This window comes from Mus caroli, chromosome 10 (genome assembly GCF_900094665.2).
Source record: "Mus caroli chromosome 10, CAROLI_EIJ_v1.1, whole genome shotgun sequence".
Taxonomy (NCBI): Eukaryota; Metazoa; Chordata; class Mammalia; order Rodentia; family Muridae; genus Mus; species Mus caroli.
This window is the reverse complement of record NC_034579.1, coordinates 7,736,690-7,753,155: the sequence shown is the minus strand read 5'-3', so window position 1 is coordinate 7,753,155 and position 16,466 is coordinate 7,736,690. Positions and strand designations below refer to the sequence as shown.

The 16,466-nt window shown below is 39.7% G+C and overlaps 1 protein-coding gene across 2 annotated transcripts in view; it reads right to left on the bottom strand.

Annotated features, from left to right (window-relative positions):
* Epm2a (EPM2A glucan phosphatase, laforin) overlaps positions 1-16,466 on the bottom strand; it is a 105,899-nt gene that overhangs the window by 74,253 nt on the left and 15,180 nt on the right. The window contains exon 1 of one of the 2 annotated variants that reach the window (XM_029482852.1): positions 15,791-15,811. The exons of the other annotated variant lie outside the window; for it this stretch is intronic. The gene's annotated coding sequence lies outside the window, so the exon portion shown is untranslated. Of the gene's footprint in view, positions 1-15,790; positions 15,812-16,466 lie in introns of those variants that run through there. 2 annotated transcript variants of the gene reach the window in all.

Sequence of the window (16,466 nt, the reverse complement as noted above, 5' to 3'; positions counted from 1 at the left end):
CCTAGGCAAATGGTTGGACCTGGAGGGCATCATCCTGAGTGAGGTAACACAATCACAAAAGAACTCAAATGATATGTACTCACTGATAAGTGNATATTAGCCCAGAAACTTAGTAAAAAAAAATTTTTTTAAAGCTCAAATCGTTAATGAACACTCAGATTAGTACAGTTATCATGGCAAAGATATACCTCAAAAAGCTAAATATATAAATCATAAGGGCTAGCAGTCCACTTCTAGATGTGTATACACACATGCACACACACACACACACACACAGCCAAAGCAATTGAAATTAATATACAAAAGAGATATCTACACTCCTACATCCCCTACAGCATATTCATAATACCCAAGACATATCAGCCTGAGTGTCCATCAGCACAATTGAAGAAAATCCGCTGCATATACAATATATAAGGGATACTACCAAACATAAAGAGACAACCCCAACATTTGAAATAGCATGCATGAGCCTGAAATACCTCATGCTAAGCAGGACAGGTGCCAAAAGACAACAAGATCATGCTGACATGCAGGATCTAAAATGTCTTCTGTACTCAAAAAAACAAAGAGGGAATTGAGAGGAATAATGAGACTTTGTCCAAAGTTTACAGTTTCACTTAGGCGAGAGCAGTGAGATTTTGAGATATACTGCATTAAAGGATGGTAACAGTAAAATATCTGTATTTCAAAATTTGAAAGAGTAAATATCAAAAGCTTCTTAACAAAATAGAAAGTGATATATGGTGTCTTCATAAACTTGATTTATCCAGTCATTCATGCATGTAAATTAAAATATATTCTGCTACATAAATGTATGTGGCTACAAATTGTTCATTTAAAATATTAATTATAAAAATACATGGAAACACTACTTTAGCAAGGTTAGAATTTCAAGTACCAGGAAAAGAAATCAAATATGATAGAATTACCAGAGTAATAAACTTTTGGTATAATGTTCTGTGTGTATGTATATATGTATGTATGTATGTGTATTTCTGTCTCGAGGTAGAAAATTTACTGTTGAAGATGATGCTGTTTTATGAAGAAATGTACAATGAATGCAAAAATACACTCATAACTCTTTCTATGTAACTGTTCACGAAAACTTGTCTAGCCTTTTTAGTTGCAAATGAGCCACACAGCCTTAGAGCAATTATTTAATAGAATTACAAGTTAGTGGACTAACAGCTCTGTGCAGAATTTGTCCAGCCTCATTTGTTCTCATTAGTAATTATGCTTTTAGAATCTTTAAGAAAATAGCTAAGTCCTCAAGACAGTTCTTTAGAAGCCCGCTACAATGTTTGGTACTCTTTAAGGTAAACCTGAGGCATACAGAAAGGAAGAAGGTATGATTAACAGGGTTGGACTCAGGCTTGGACTCACTGCCCTGCCTCCAGAAAGGAAAGGGAAACTCCCAAGGAGCCCATGTCAGTTCGGCTCAGAATTCTTTGGAAATGTTTCATGTTAAACACCTGCTAAACAGACCACAAGGGAAACTCCTATGATTAGAGAAAGATATGAGTATAATGGAAGCTTTTCTTTTCAACATAAATCAAAGAAATATGACCTGGGTTGGGTGACTTCTTTCTAAAGATATTTATTAGTCATTTAATATCTCATTGACATGGACTGAATTATGTCTATTCAAATTCAACCTACTAAAGCCCTAAGTCAACAGACCCATATTTGGAAATAGGAAATAATGAAGGTACAATGAGATAAGAAGGGTGGGCCATGATCTAACCTGTCTCAAGTCCCTATCAGAAAAGTAAGAGACAAGAGACCGTTAACTCTTCCCTCATGGAACCCCTCCCCATACAAGCATTGAGAATATAGTCATGTGCAACCAAGGATGCCAAAGTTGCCAACTTCTTCTTAATGTAGGACTTCTAGTCATTAGAACTGCTGGGAGATGAATTTCTGTCATTTGAGCCACACAGCCTGTGTTCCTTGCTTGCTGCAGACCTAGTACAGTATTACTCTCATATACAAAATACTCCAGAGTTTAATCCAACTGAAAGCAAGTGTTACTGAAAGCTGGCTTTATATCTTGATAGTTGATATCACCCATAAAGTTTAAAACATGACTACTACCAAACACGAATGGTCTTGTTGATTAGACACAATTTTTCCATGGCAAGAATTACTTAAATGAGTTAAATTATTAAATTTTAGAATTTATATATGATACAGAGAATATTAGAGGATTGTAAAGAAACCATGTCTTGATGCCATTTTCCAAGTGGGATGACTACAAAGCAGTCTTGGAACAGATTCTTAGGAACAACCAGCGCATCATAAAGGAAATTACTATCGTCTGTCACAGGTGGAGAAGTTTGAAGATGTTGCCCACTGGAGAAGGCTGCATCAGTGAGAGCTAGAACTTAGAGTTTGTGATAGAGGGATGGATCTTAGACTGTGATTGACACATATGATAAGGAGCACAACAATCTATGAATGAGAATGATTCAAAGCAGAGGCTGATAAGGAAAAAAGTGACCCAGTACATAGAACAACAACTTTACAGTTCACAATGCCCATATTATGTATGAAAGCATACCCTGTAATACAAGTATAGCACATGGCTTGGGTAAAGAGAGAACAGAATGATACCCACCTTTAATCATTAGAGGGCATGCTCACAAGCTCTTTCACTATAATGAAACCACTGAGGTATTTAACTTAGAGAGAAAAAAAGTTACTTTGTTCCATGGTTCAGGACACTCCTGTCCAAGAATGGGCCACCTTACTTAGTTCTCTGGCCCATGGAAGAGATAGCACGTGGCAATGGTGAGGAGGTTGTGGCAAGCCAAACCACTCACCTCATAGACCAGGAAGCAAGAAACAAGAACAAGAGGAGGAAATTGGGGTCATATTCCTCCAATCAAGAGTAAATCCCCAGTAACCTAGGGGCTTCCTCAAAGCCTGAAAGCACTTTCCAGCAGTACCACCCTGGAGAGTACATTTTTAATGCACCAAGCTATGGGAGGTATTCAGCATTATACATTATACATTGAGTATTAGTACTTACATTTTCATTTAAAATTAAACACAATAACTAAGTTCCCCTTTATAGTTTCTAGAGGAAATCAGAAACTTACATTTTTCTTAATACTTTTTACTTAATATTTTGACCAAAAGCATCAAGACTAAGTTATTAATCCCTCATTTGGTGGAACAATAACTTGGTGATAAACCAAAAGATTTGGCCACCTATAGCAAAAAGATCAAATCACTTGGAAGCTAATTATACTGTGGTTCCAGGGATGAAGCAAAGATGACCAGTTTGTTGACATGATCTACTATTAGTGACTAGAGATATTTATAAAGGAGTCTGCTTTCAGTCTCTATGTTACACAGAGATGCTTCTTAATGAGTTTAATACATTTTTATTTAATTGGTCTAATATGTTTTTGTTGGTATATCTGTTGCTGTTAAAACAATTCTATAGTCTTGTCTAGACTTCTGCTATTGCTGTCATAGTGACAGGTTTTTTCTTTCCTCTCCAATGCTCTCCCAGAACTCACTAGTGATTTCACTGTGCTTCACCACATGAACACAAGTCCAAGTTTTAAAAGCAGATGTAACACTTACATTAGTATTAGTCTCGCTAAATACTAATACTAAAGCAAACACTAGATCTGTGAGGTGACTCAGTGGGTTAAGAGCTCTTGCCACTAAGCCTGACAACCTGGGTTCCATCCTTGAGAGCAACACAGTGGAAAGAGAGGACCGAGCCCTGAAAGTTATACTCTGGCCTCCATACCTGTGCTATGGCACAAAGTGCCTGTAGTAAGAATTTTCATTTCTTTAAAAACATAAAAGTGTTATAGGAATATGTTTTTGCTTTAAATCCAGGTATGGGCTATGGGGCTGCTTCAGACTGTCCACAGCAGAAGACTAAGATTTGCCTCATGCTCTGGTGCAGGCATGACTTTGCAAGCTGCACATAGTCTTGATGTTTGGAATTCTAGGGACTCTTGAGAGGGTATAAAAATACAAGAGCCCACTGCTGCTCCTCCTGCTGTTTGCTGTTGTTCCTGATGTTGTTGGTTGCCCTTTGCTGGTTACCTATTGCTAGTCGCTGGTTGCTGGTTACCTGTTGCTGGTTGCTGGTTGCCAGTTGGAGATATCCTGATGACAAAGACCAAAATTGCGTCAAGGAACTTGATGCCCTTAATCAGAAAGAAGTAGTCTAACCATATCAATGCCCTCATTTCCTCTAACCTTCTTTTTCTCCTACCTAGTGATGGTGGCACGGGAGGAAGGCATAAAGGTGAAGGGTGGTAGAAATAGGAACCCATAAAGTAATAAAATGTCTGGCTACAAGTGCCCACATTCATACACATGAAAACCCACAAAGACAACTAATTTTAAAATAATGAAGCAAATGTACCCAACCAGATTTTACTACTTCACTTGTCATACTGAGAAGCCTTACCAAAAAGCTTCCATAAACAAATAGCCTCCTTTGTATAAACAGATGTGCCAACAACACTAAGCCACAAGCCAGTATCCTCCTGGGAGCTATACCTCAATACCACCAATGTTCAGATGCAGAAAACACAGAGGCAGCAAACTGATCCTGGAAACCCCTCAGAACATGGAGGATTATCTTGCTTTCAACTCCACCCCAACACAGCCTGGCAAATATTCATTTTAGCAGTTTTATAGTAAGTCTTTTGGCATAAAATATCTCTTCAATTAAGTTTTTTTAACAACATAGATTAAGTAGCTTTATAAAACATTCCCTTCAGTTGATCTAGTTCTGCTGCTTAAACAGTCTTTGTTTTATGCTTCAGCTTCTTCCACACAACATATTTCATGCCTGTTATGGACATGCAGCTACAATGAGCATCGCATGGATCCTGATCTAGTTACTGGGAAGAAGCCAGAAGTGCACAGCTAACTGTGATAGAGGACTGAGCTTTTGAATGTAATTTTTAAACACTACATTGTTCTTGAAAATGATAGACCACATAGTTTTAAAGTCTTTCAATGAGATGTTATGTAAAAGATGGGCCTCAACTAGGGAGCTCAAATCATACAGATATTTCTTCCCACAATATACTGCATTTATGAGGATGATCCCATAAAATGCATCATGACTGAGGCTATTACATCTTAGCTTATACTGTACACACTTGATGTTTGTACAATGATAGATTTGCCTAACAATTTCCAGAACACATCTCAGTAGGCAGACAATGTGGGGCTGTTTCTTAGAATTTGCCATCATAAATAACAGAAGATGAGGACTATTTCTGAAAAAATTATTAATAGTGCTGACTTAAACAAATAGATGTCTGTCCCACAGAATGGGGATGGAAAGACAGTCAGACCAGAACCAGTCAATACCAAGTTCCTTGTAAAACTCCAAAGCTTTGTCACTCTGCATACATGAACTCTGTTGTTATGCTTGTCACCTGTCTGCAGAGGGTGTCCCCTCAGCTTCCTATCTGAAACCCTGATGAAAAGTGAATTAGTTGATGCCCCTTTTAGAAGAAAAGTTGATGCTTTCCTGGCAAATTAGTCCAAAAGACTACTCATCTTACTACCCACCTTAACAGCAGGGGCATCTTTACACCTCTAGATGGCTAGGCACAGGGAGTCAAATGGAAATTCTATTAGCTGTGGAAAATGGTGAGAAGCAATACTTCCCACAGTAAATCCACCATCCTTCTCAAAAGTCAATCTGTAGGACAACCTGACTTAATTAAGAAGTTTCTTTACTATAACGTGTGTGTGTGTGTGTGTGTGTGTGTGTGTGTGTGTGTGTGTGTGTGTGCGTGTGTGTGAAAGAAAGGGGGAGGAGAAAGGGGAGAGAAAGAAAGAAAGAAAGAAAGAAAGAAAGAAAGAAAGAAAGAAAGAAAGAAAGAAAGAAAGAGAGAGAGAGAGAGAAGTGAATAGGATGTCCTCATGCTACAGAGCATATATAAAGGTTAGAGGAAAACTGTCGGAAGCTAGCTCTCTTCTTCCTCCATGGGTTTCCAGGTTCACACTTAGGTTGGCAGGCTTATGCAGCAAAAGCTTTTATTTGCTGAGCCATTTCCCTTGCTCCACATATATTACACTGTTAGGTAAATATTATTTCTAGTTAAGTAAACCAATAGTAAAACCATATTTAATGTACCCTAAAAAACTTGTAAAAACCATTGAGAGCACTCAGACACATAACCAGATTATGTCTCTGGTTCATTTTGTTGTTGTTAATTTTACTTATTTATTCACTGTATAACACAATCACAGAAACCCCTTCCTCCCAGTTCTACCCTTACAAATCCCTCCCCCCATTATCCCTTCTCCTTCCCCTTAGAAGCCTCCCTTGGGTACCACACCACCCTTAGACATCAAGTTAAAGCAGAGCTAAGGACAGCCTCTCCCAGTGGGACCCAACCAGGCAGACTATCTAGGGGAAGGGAATCCAATGGCAGGCAACAGAGTCAGAGACAGCCCCCAAACAATTGTTAGGGGACCCACATGAGACCACGCTGCATACCTCTTACAAATGTAAGATCTAAGCCCAGCCCCTGCATACTCCTCGGTTGATTCAGTCTCTCTGAACCCCATGGGCCCAGGTTAGTTGACTCTGTAGGTCTTCTTGTGGTATTCTTGACCCCTTTGGCTCTATCAGTCCCATTCCTCACTGTTCCACAGGGCTCCCCTAGTTCTTCCTGATGTTTAGCTGTGGGTCTCTGCATTTGCTTCCATCCACAGTTGGATGAAGCCTCTCAGTAGAGTTTTTAACTGTGTTTACTTTTACAAGCTCTTTGCTATAACATAGGATTCTCCTCTCCAAATCAATACTTTAAACCACCCACCAAATCTATCTATTCTAGTTATCCAACTGCCCATTGCCCTGAAGATCGAACCCAGGAAGGGCCCAAGCATGCTGGGCAAGAGCTCTCCCACTGAACTCTTTCCCCAGCCTACTTTGTCATTATTTTATTTAGAGATGAGGTTTTACTAAGTTACCCAAACTGGTCTTGAATTCATTCAATAGCCCAGGTAAGCCCTGAATTTATGATCCACTTGTATCAGGCCCCTGAGTATCTGGGGACAGTAGCCTATGCCACTGGTCCCAGACAAACCATTATTTCTTGTAAACTACCTCTTCTATGGCTAGCCTGCCTTCACCCAACATTCCCATGCCCCCTCCCCACATTACTCTTCACTACACCATATGCCACTTGTCCTCAGCACTCCACTGCAGACTTTAAATGAAGTCATCTCCTAACTGCGGCATTAATGTTTCATCTTTCTTTACCTGCCTGCAATATTTAAAGCCTTGGCATCCTCTGATGAAGCCTTCCGTACTCATCTCTCCGTTGTCCTGGAAGACCTCAAGTTCATGACCTCAGACTTCACTCTAAGCCATACTGTCATCCCTCTAGGTCCAGGAATGCTTATGCTCTCACATAAAGTGGCACAGCATTTGCGTATAACATATGCATCCCCTCTATTCTTTAAGTCATCTCTAGGTCACTTATGCTACTCTACATGATCTTAGATAGCATAAATAGCTGCAGCACTTTATCATTTAAAAACTAATAACAAGAGAAAAGTCTGTACGCATTGAATACAGATGCAATTTTTCTCATTCAGACATTTCTGACTTAGTGTTGGTTGGTGGACTCCAGATGTGGAATCTAACAATACAAAAGGCTGAGTGTCTTGTTTACTCTTCCCACACAGTCAGTAATGGGAAAATCATTTAAGCAACCTGTACTTGTGTTTTCTCATTTGCAGGAAAAGGACAAACAGTCCTAACTACTTCATGGGGTTGCTGTGAGGGAATCAATTAGATAGTCCATTAAAAGGATTTAACACAGGAACTAACACAGTTGGTGTTCCACGACTCTCTAACAGCTCTTAACTACGGCTCTTCTGCAGCATATTCCGACCCTTGTAGCATGCATGGAAATCTGTACACTGACTGGTAGAATACCACTAAAACATGCTCATGTGATTTTTGACAACAGCTTTCTGCAAACTGTGTTTTGAGACAAGCTCATAATAGCAGAAACTCCATATAGGCACATGTGATACTCCCAGTAATTCCTCTAGTTTACAAATTCTAACAAATTTCTTCCCAAACCATGGAAAGTGCCCCTGAAAACTGAAAGTACTTAGAGCTCCAAAACCCTTCCACATGACTGTTTTTCAAGGTAAACCGGTTCCTTGTTTTCTGTTCTTGGAAAATAATGCAAATATGAGTCTATTCTTACTGATTTCTTATTGGTTCATTTCTACATGGGGCAGGGGAATCATATTTGAAAGCTGATTCCCTCAAATTACCCACTCCCCTAATTTTCTCTTGCCTGCAAATTTGACAAGCATGGTTCCTGATGAGCAGAGGAACAGGAAAGGACCTGATCAGGGGAATTCTCACTCTCACTCTATGTCCACATTGGCAAACTTATCAGAGCCCTGAGCTCTGAGAGAACAGAATCCACTTGCTCACCCTCCATGAACCTACTTAACTAACTCACTGGACAGACAGCTCTAGTTTCGTTTGTTTGTTTGTTTGTTTGTTTGTTTGTTTTGGGGTTTTTTTGTTTTGTATCTTGTTTTTTAATTTATAGACAAAGCAAATGTGTGAATGTTTGTTTTTGGGTTTTTTTGTTTTGTGTCTTGTTTTTTAATTTATAGACAAAGCAAATGTGTGAATTTTCTGACACTAAAGGTCACCATGGCTGACTCGTTGTACAAGTGGGGATTGGTGCTTTATCAGAAATAAATTCAAAGGCAATTCTTAAAACACCAGAAATACATAGTGGTGGAGAAATTTAGGTGGTTCCCAATTCCCTTTATAATTCAGTGCAAAATTATGAACTAATATCATCAGAAATATGTTTTAAAGCTTTACCCACATAGTGTCCCCATGGTGTATATAGTAACTCACAATTATGACCCAAGCGACAAAAGGGAAAGCCGGTCTAGTGATGCGGCCCTGGAACCCCGTGGGATTTGAGCACAAAGTCATTATCCTTTCCATAGTGAGCCTGAGTTTGAAGGGAGCCTAAGCTACATAGGACTGTGTCTCAACAAAACAAAAAAAGGAAGGAGGTGGGGGACAGGCCTTGGGAGAGTGCTCTAGACATTTTAAAGCAGAATAGAATAAAATAAGCATTTTCCTCCCTGTAAACAGCAAAGAATGTATTTGGCAAAAAGCAATTAAAATTTTATATCATTTATATCATAAAGTTTTATTTCAGCTGTTTAAAAGCATTGATAATCTCTATTTGAATCAAATTTTATAAACAACTCTAAATAGCCTGATTTTTCAAAGCAGTTATTTCCTAAATTACAGTTCCTGTGGTGGCATCAAAGTTGCCCCTGACTAAGTAGACACTAAAAGTCATTATGGTGCTGAATAGCTCTACTTTTCTGTTTGTAACAGGATAAGAATCTTGTAATACACATGTGTTCACTCACAATAAAACCTTAATATCAACAGATGTCAGCAAGGAATGATTTATCACAGTTCACAGGGTACTTTCCTTATGCAATTCATCTCACTGAATTAATTCTCCAGGAAATTCTGACACGGAGCACACTGATATGAAACCACGATAAAACATCTCTCCAGCATGTCATAAATATCAAAGGCACAGTCGTAACAATAGTGAGATGATCTGATGTAATGAGCAAAGCCTTCGTCGCCGTTGTCAGAAGCATCCACAGGCGGGCACAGGAGATGGCTCAGTGGGTAGAGCACTTGCCCCTTAACCTCAAGAAACTGAATTTAAAGCTGAAAGCTGGAGCGTGAGTCTGTCATCCCGGTGCTACCTCTCAGAAACGGAAGGAGGCAGGAGGATGCAAGCAGGCTCACGGGTCAGACAGACTGGCATCTGTAGCAGCAAATGAGAGAACCTAACTTACACAGGGCAGAGGGTTAAGATCAACAGCAAGATTCTTACAGGTAATTTTAATCTTAATCACATCCAAGTAATTTACATATTCTAGAGCAACATAAAACTAATACTTTACCTCCACACAGGGAAAAATTCTAGAAGTTCTAAATCTTATGAAACTCTTAACAGAATGGAAAAAAATGTTTCAGAATTTCCTGGGAAGAAATAGGAAGAAAGAGAAAGCTGCGATGGAATAAGGTATTTGTTTAAAATAGAGAAAGCTGCATCTGGTACTGTACGCCTTTAATCCCAGATCTTGAAGGCAGAGGCTGGTGGATCCCTGCAAATTAGAGGCCAGACTGATCTACATATTGATTTTCATACTGACTTTCAGGCCAGACAGAGGTAAACAGTGAAACCCTGTCTCAAAAGAGAAAGAGGGTAGGGGAAGAGGGAGAGGAGAAAGAGGAGACAGAAAGGTGGGAGAGGGAGAAAGCAGGGAGGAGAACAGGGAGAGGGAGAGACAGGGAGGAGAGGGAGAGGAAGGAAGGGCACACACAAACCATAAAGAGTACTAATGAAACACTGCCACCTAGTGGAATCACAAGACAGAAAAGTCTGAAAAGGATTGCAAGAATTCCATGGCACTTTTCAGTTTTAATAACAGAAGTTAATCTGAATACATGATACCTCAAGCAATCCAGCTGTACTTGAAGCAGTGGTGTTATTACCCTTTCCCTGACTCTGATAATGGAGTTCACATTTACTTAGAAGCAAAACCTACAGCACTCTGTTCCCCTCTGTCCCTGTTCATCCACTGGGCCACTCCTCCGGAGTCTTAAGTCCTGCTCTTGTCCAACCTCTAACCTCCACACAGGGTTAGACTCAGAATCAGAGACAACCAATATCCCAGGCATGGGTCTCCATAGCACAGCCTGAGCGAGAACTCCGTTGACCTGAAAATTCTTGGAAGACTTCTATTATGTTCCTTTAAAAAATTGTAAGATTTGGTTCTATCCCAAGGATAAGTAGTGTATCTATTTTAATCTTTAAATGTTTTCTATTTTCAAATGACTCTTTTTAAAAAGTGGAGTCCTGGACACTGTGGAATTTTTATCTGCTAATACAAATTCATCTCAGTGGAATGGGCTGACACTGAAGAAGAGAAGACAGCATGAATACCTTAGTTAGATCCTGAAAAGTGACCATATCCAGTTTGTTCACTCATCTGGTGTTTAATTAAATTTCTAAGCATTGTCTTGGACTTTAAAATATGCTGAGATGGTGGAAAGATAATTCTTTTAAATTATTTATTTAGATGTGATATGCTGATATATACCAGGCATGCAGACAGAGAGAAGAAGGTCTTTATAGTGCTGTGAGCATAGATCCTGACTCTAAAATCCTATATCAGAGCAAAATTGTAGCTAGCTAGGAGAGGGCATCAGGGCTTGTATGTACAGTGATATCTAGAATCAATATACTACCTAAGTATTTCATAGACCTCCAAGTTGATAAAGAGTTGAGTGACTTTCAACAGACAGGAAGTGCACAATTCATACATACAGAGAGATTTGAGCTCCATACAATGCCACCTAGCCTCATAGCTTAGTAACATTGGCTCCAGCTGGAAGGGGATGCAGTCTCTTCTTTCTGTTAACATTGAAGGTTATGTCTCACACCAGAGGCTCTGATGAAAGTCTTCACACAGAATCCCATCAATACTGACCAGGCACTAGCTAGAAAGGACATCCACTCCTAGAGTGTCACCAATGGACCATAGCAAATGCACATAACAATTCTTATTTACAAGATTTGTGGTGGGGAAGTATGCTTATTGGCTGGATTTGTGAGGTATGTTCGCCTAATGCTCAGGATCCTGCCTTGGCATTGTAAATCTCCTTCCTTGCTCTTCCTATGTACTGGGATTACAGGCATGCAACACCAAACCTGATTGTCTTTTTTTTTTCTGAAAAAGGGAAAATTATGGTGATATTTTCTCAATGACTAAAATTAAATTTAGGGAGTGATGGTAACTTTTAAGACAACAGCTTGAGGTCTGCAAGGTGACTACAGGTTTAGGAAACTGATTTACCTATATTCCTCCAGCCCTGGACTTAAGGAGATCATTGAGGAAGAACTCTGAGACAGTAACACACCAAAGTGCAGATATAAGCAGGTGGCCCAAAGTGAAGGAGACACGAAATGAGGGTGGATGGTCTGGAATGTGTGCTTTTCTGCAGAAGCAGCTTCTGTTCAAAGGTCTAAGGAATATTAAAGCATGGAATTTAGAGAAATTAACAGACTTTAAGCTGTAGAGCATTTTGCCTTCTAATCACAGAGAACCTAGTTTCCTTTTTTTTAAAAAAAAAAAAGTTTAGTTTGGATTATGTCTTTCTACATCTTATTTCCAATTACCTTGACTCATGAGTGGATTCTAAGTGTCTTTCTCTAACAATAGAACCTCTTCATTCATTCAAAATCAAAAGGCAATCAAATCAAGTAAAAAAAAAAAAATCCCATGTCCAAATTCAAAAGTAGTAACACTGAAGGCTATTTTATATACAGATACACACATGCCAAGTCCAGCTCAGCCATGTAAGCAATGGAATGACATGGTTCCTGCCCATGGAGCAAAAGCAGCAGGGCATGGGCCTCCACAAGTATTGATGGTTGCTGTGGCTGTAAGGCTTGTTTGTAGAATACTGTACAAATTTCCATGCTTCCACTTCAAGAAATGTCCTCTCTGCCCAGGCTAATGACTCCAGGATAATCAGAAACAGTACGAGTTCAGGAGATGAGAGTGGATCTAATGTCTCAGCAAAATGATAAATGCTATGACCTTAAGAAAATCTCTTAAGGATGTGGGAAAGAACTCTGAAAATATGAGTTCAAAAATATGTAATTTTTCAACTATGCAAAATATAAGGATGCAATATGAATTGAATGAGGGGTCTCATGAGCCAGCTTGTCAGAAAGATACTACGGGAAAGAAATAAAGAGATTGAGGGAGTGATGATCGAAGGGCAAGGTCCCATCCAGTTTACAAAGGCAGGCAGAACTCAATTCTTTTGTAATGTTTTTTTTTTTAAAAATGGACTTGCTGTCTTTTTCCTAAGATTCAAGGGTCTAGCCAAGCAGTGGTGGTGCACGCCTTTAATCTCAGCACTTGGGAGGCAGAGGCAGGCAGATTTCTGAGTTCAAGGCCAGCCTGGTCTACAGAGCGAGTTCCAGGACAGCCAGGGGGCTATACAGAGAAACCCTGTCTCGAAAAACAAACAAACAAACAAACAAAATAGTCAAGGGGCTGAGGTCATGGAATGCTGATGTGTGAGATGATCATGATGGAATAAATGTCTAAGTTGATATGGAAATTTAAAACTGGGCTTTTGTCTGCAGCATGAGTTGAGCTAACAGAGAGCAATAGCAGTTCTTTCTTTTTCAAAAATTTTTCCCTAAGGAGAGCTGAGATGCCTGGAAAGCTCTGGAGTGTAAACAAAGCTCTTAAAGAATTTATTTTAACAGGATTTTTTTATTTTGGTTGGAAAATCGGTGGAGAAAGACACAGCTCTTTAAGAATTTTCATAGCTCTCTTAGAATTTTTCCTAACAGTATTTCTAACCTTGATCAGAAATCCCAAGAATTACTTAGAGAGCTAACACAGCTCTTTTAAAATGTTTTCTGGCTTTCTGATTTTGATTGGGAAACCCAAGAATTACTTTTAGACTTTTTCTAACAGGATTTCTGTCTGACTTGGTTCGAAATTTTAAGAAAATTTTTTAGCAGCTTTTCTGGCTTTGGTTGGAAAATGCATGAGCTATCCAAAGAGCTTTTAGAATCTTTACTAGCAGAGAGAGGTGTCTCAAACAATAAAGATAATAGAAATAGAGGTGTCTTGAGCAGAAAGCTAGTTGTTTGAACCAGAGACAGAGCTGTCTTGAGCAAAAGCAATTGAGAGGCCAAACCTACTTCAACTCGGGACCAGTCCCCAGTCTTAAGGTGAAAAAGTGAATCATAAAAAACAAAAAATTTTAGGCGTTTAGGCCCAGGCTTGAGAATGTGACCTTTGTGACTCAATGCTCCAAGGCATGCTAATCATAAAACAGACAGCGACATTCCTCCACCCACCCACTTCCTGGGTTCAGGGAATATCTGTTCAAAAAGGGTCACCTGGCCCACTCTGACCGCTCCTGAAACCTGCTATGCAAATATGCTATTGTTAGAGACTCATAGAAACTGTCTTGACTCCCACTCCCTTGTGACTCTTTACTGGTATTTTGGTATTTTCCAACAATACCCTCCCCACCCCTTTGAGTTGTGGTTTCTTCCTTTAAATACCCCTTGTCCCAGCTACTCAGGGCCCACAGTCCTCTACCCCTGCGTGGTATATGACTGTGGTGCCCAGAGCACTCTTGGAATAAAAGTCCTCTTGCGGTTTGCATCAAGACCAGTTCTCGTGAGTGATTTGGGGGTGTCGCCTCTCCTGAGTCAGAACGTGGAGGAGTCCTCACATTGTAGGTCTTTCAAAGGAAAATAAAAGACTAAGAAATTAACCTGCAGTAGAACCCAAGCTGCATGAACATACCAGGAAGGACCCCACAGCTTGTCCTTGGTTAGAGTTACTTCCTAGCTACTTCCTAGCAACAGTTAATCAAAGATTATTCTGATTGTTTCAGATGTATTTTCAGACCGTTCATGATTATATTTGGTCTTGCTTCAGAGCACCCACTTGTAGGCCTACAATAGTTATTCAATTAGATACTTGCCAGGCTACTCCTCTCACTTGCTCACCATTTCCTATAAAGCCTTGTCCCTCTAAGAGTTTGGGGCTACTCCCTCCCTTTCTGCTTTCAGAGATGGCAGTGCGGCCCAAGCTTGAGCTCATAATTAATGTGATTACATAGGAATCAGCTCCTTAGTGGCCTTTTGGGGTTCATGAACGCTTGCTGGCACAACACTATCTTGAGCAGACCACAGAGACAAGAGCTGTTTACAAGAATCTGTCAAGGGAGTCATCTCAAGCAGACTACAGGCTGTCAGCCTGGACCCACAATTTGACTTTGAGTTGTTCTTTTTGCCTCTCTCAGACACCCCTACTCTCAGGACCCCTGCAAAGCCAAGGCTGGTTCTTGGTGCACATACACACACACACACACACACACACACACAGCTTTTAGGTAGAGTACTTTTAGAACAAGCATCCATCTTATCCAATCTGCCTCGACTATAAAGCAGACATGAGTGGCCCCCAAAAGTCACAATTATAAACCCACAACTGCATATTCAGTCGATTTTTATAGAAAGCATAAACTCATGTTTATAGAGAGTATTCATATGTGTTAACTCATCTATCTACCATAATTATTTTGAATTTGAGTTAAACAATTGTCATCTACACTTCTTCAGAATTACCTCTAACTTAGCATTGAATGGATAACATTTATACTTCTAAACCTAAAATGGTATAACAGTGTAACATCCAAACCTAGTTTTTCAAGTTTGAAAGAGTCTGGACTGTCAGACAGCTAGTTAAGAATTACCAGGTTTGAAGGTCACTAAGAAAGGACCAACCCTTTTAAGAAACAGCCTGCAAAAAAACAAGAGCTGAAACTGCAAGGCTTCAATTCCTAGTCAAAACAAAACAAACAAATAAACAAACAAAAAAGAAAACTAAAGAAAAACAAGACAAAAGAAAAAAAAACCTAAGATCTGAATCATGTTTTGGGCTCTTGATGGACGTGAGACATTATAAACTACCCCCCAAAAGATAATAAGACTATTGTCTAGCATAAAGCTTTCTATTAAAGAACAAAGACAAACTGGTCCCTTCCCTTAAGAGTTAATTCAAGTAAACCTGCCACTCACCCATTCAATAAAATACCACCAAGAAAGCCAGCTGTCCAGATATTTTAGAAAATACTGAAGCATACCTATACATGTAGGTCAGCACAGTGGTCTCTCAACCCTTGGGAGCATTTTCCTCTATAATTGTCCTTCAATCACTGCCAATTCTGACCTCCTGAAAGTGTTTTGCTCCACAGTAGACTCTCTGGCCCTGTCAGCACTCACCCTGACAATATTTTCCTGTCTAATTATCCCTTTAAGCACTTTCTACTCTCACCGTTTAAAATGCCCCCACTTTACTCAGTAGTAAACAGAACACTCAGCTCGCTACCTGATAGAGCTTTCTCCCTGAAGCCATATCCACTCTAATTACGAGAAAGACAGCAAGAACATTTTCGGCACACCTGATAAGAACCCTTTAGAACCATGAAGGTCATGTCAGAGACAATGAAGGCTGCCTGAAGCAGTAAGTGTACTGTGGTAATATAATTGAGATTCTTCTCTCCCATGCTGGCCTCAGACTCATAGAGGTCTACCCACTTCTGCTTCCTGAGTGCTGGGATCAAAGGCGTGCTCCATGCTAAACTCAAGAATGAGCTTCTACATAAGAAAAAGTAAATTGGGTTAAAAACAAGGTTGGAAAAGAATACATTCTCAGCCACCACTTTAATCCCAGCACTCAGGAGGCAGAGGCAGGCGGATTTCTGAGTTCGAGGCCAGCCTGGTCTACAAAGTGAGTTCCAGGACAGCCAGGGCTATATA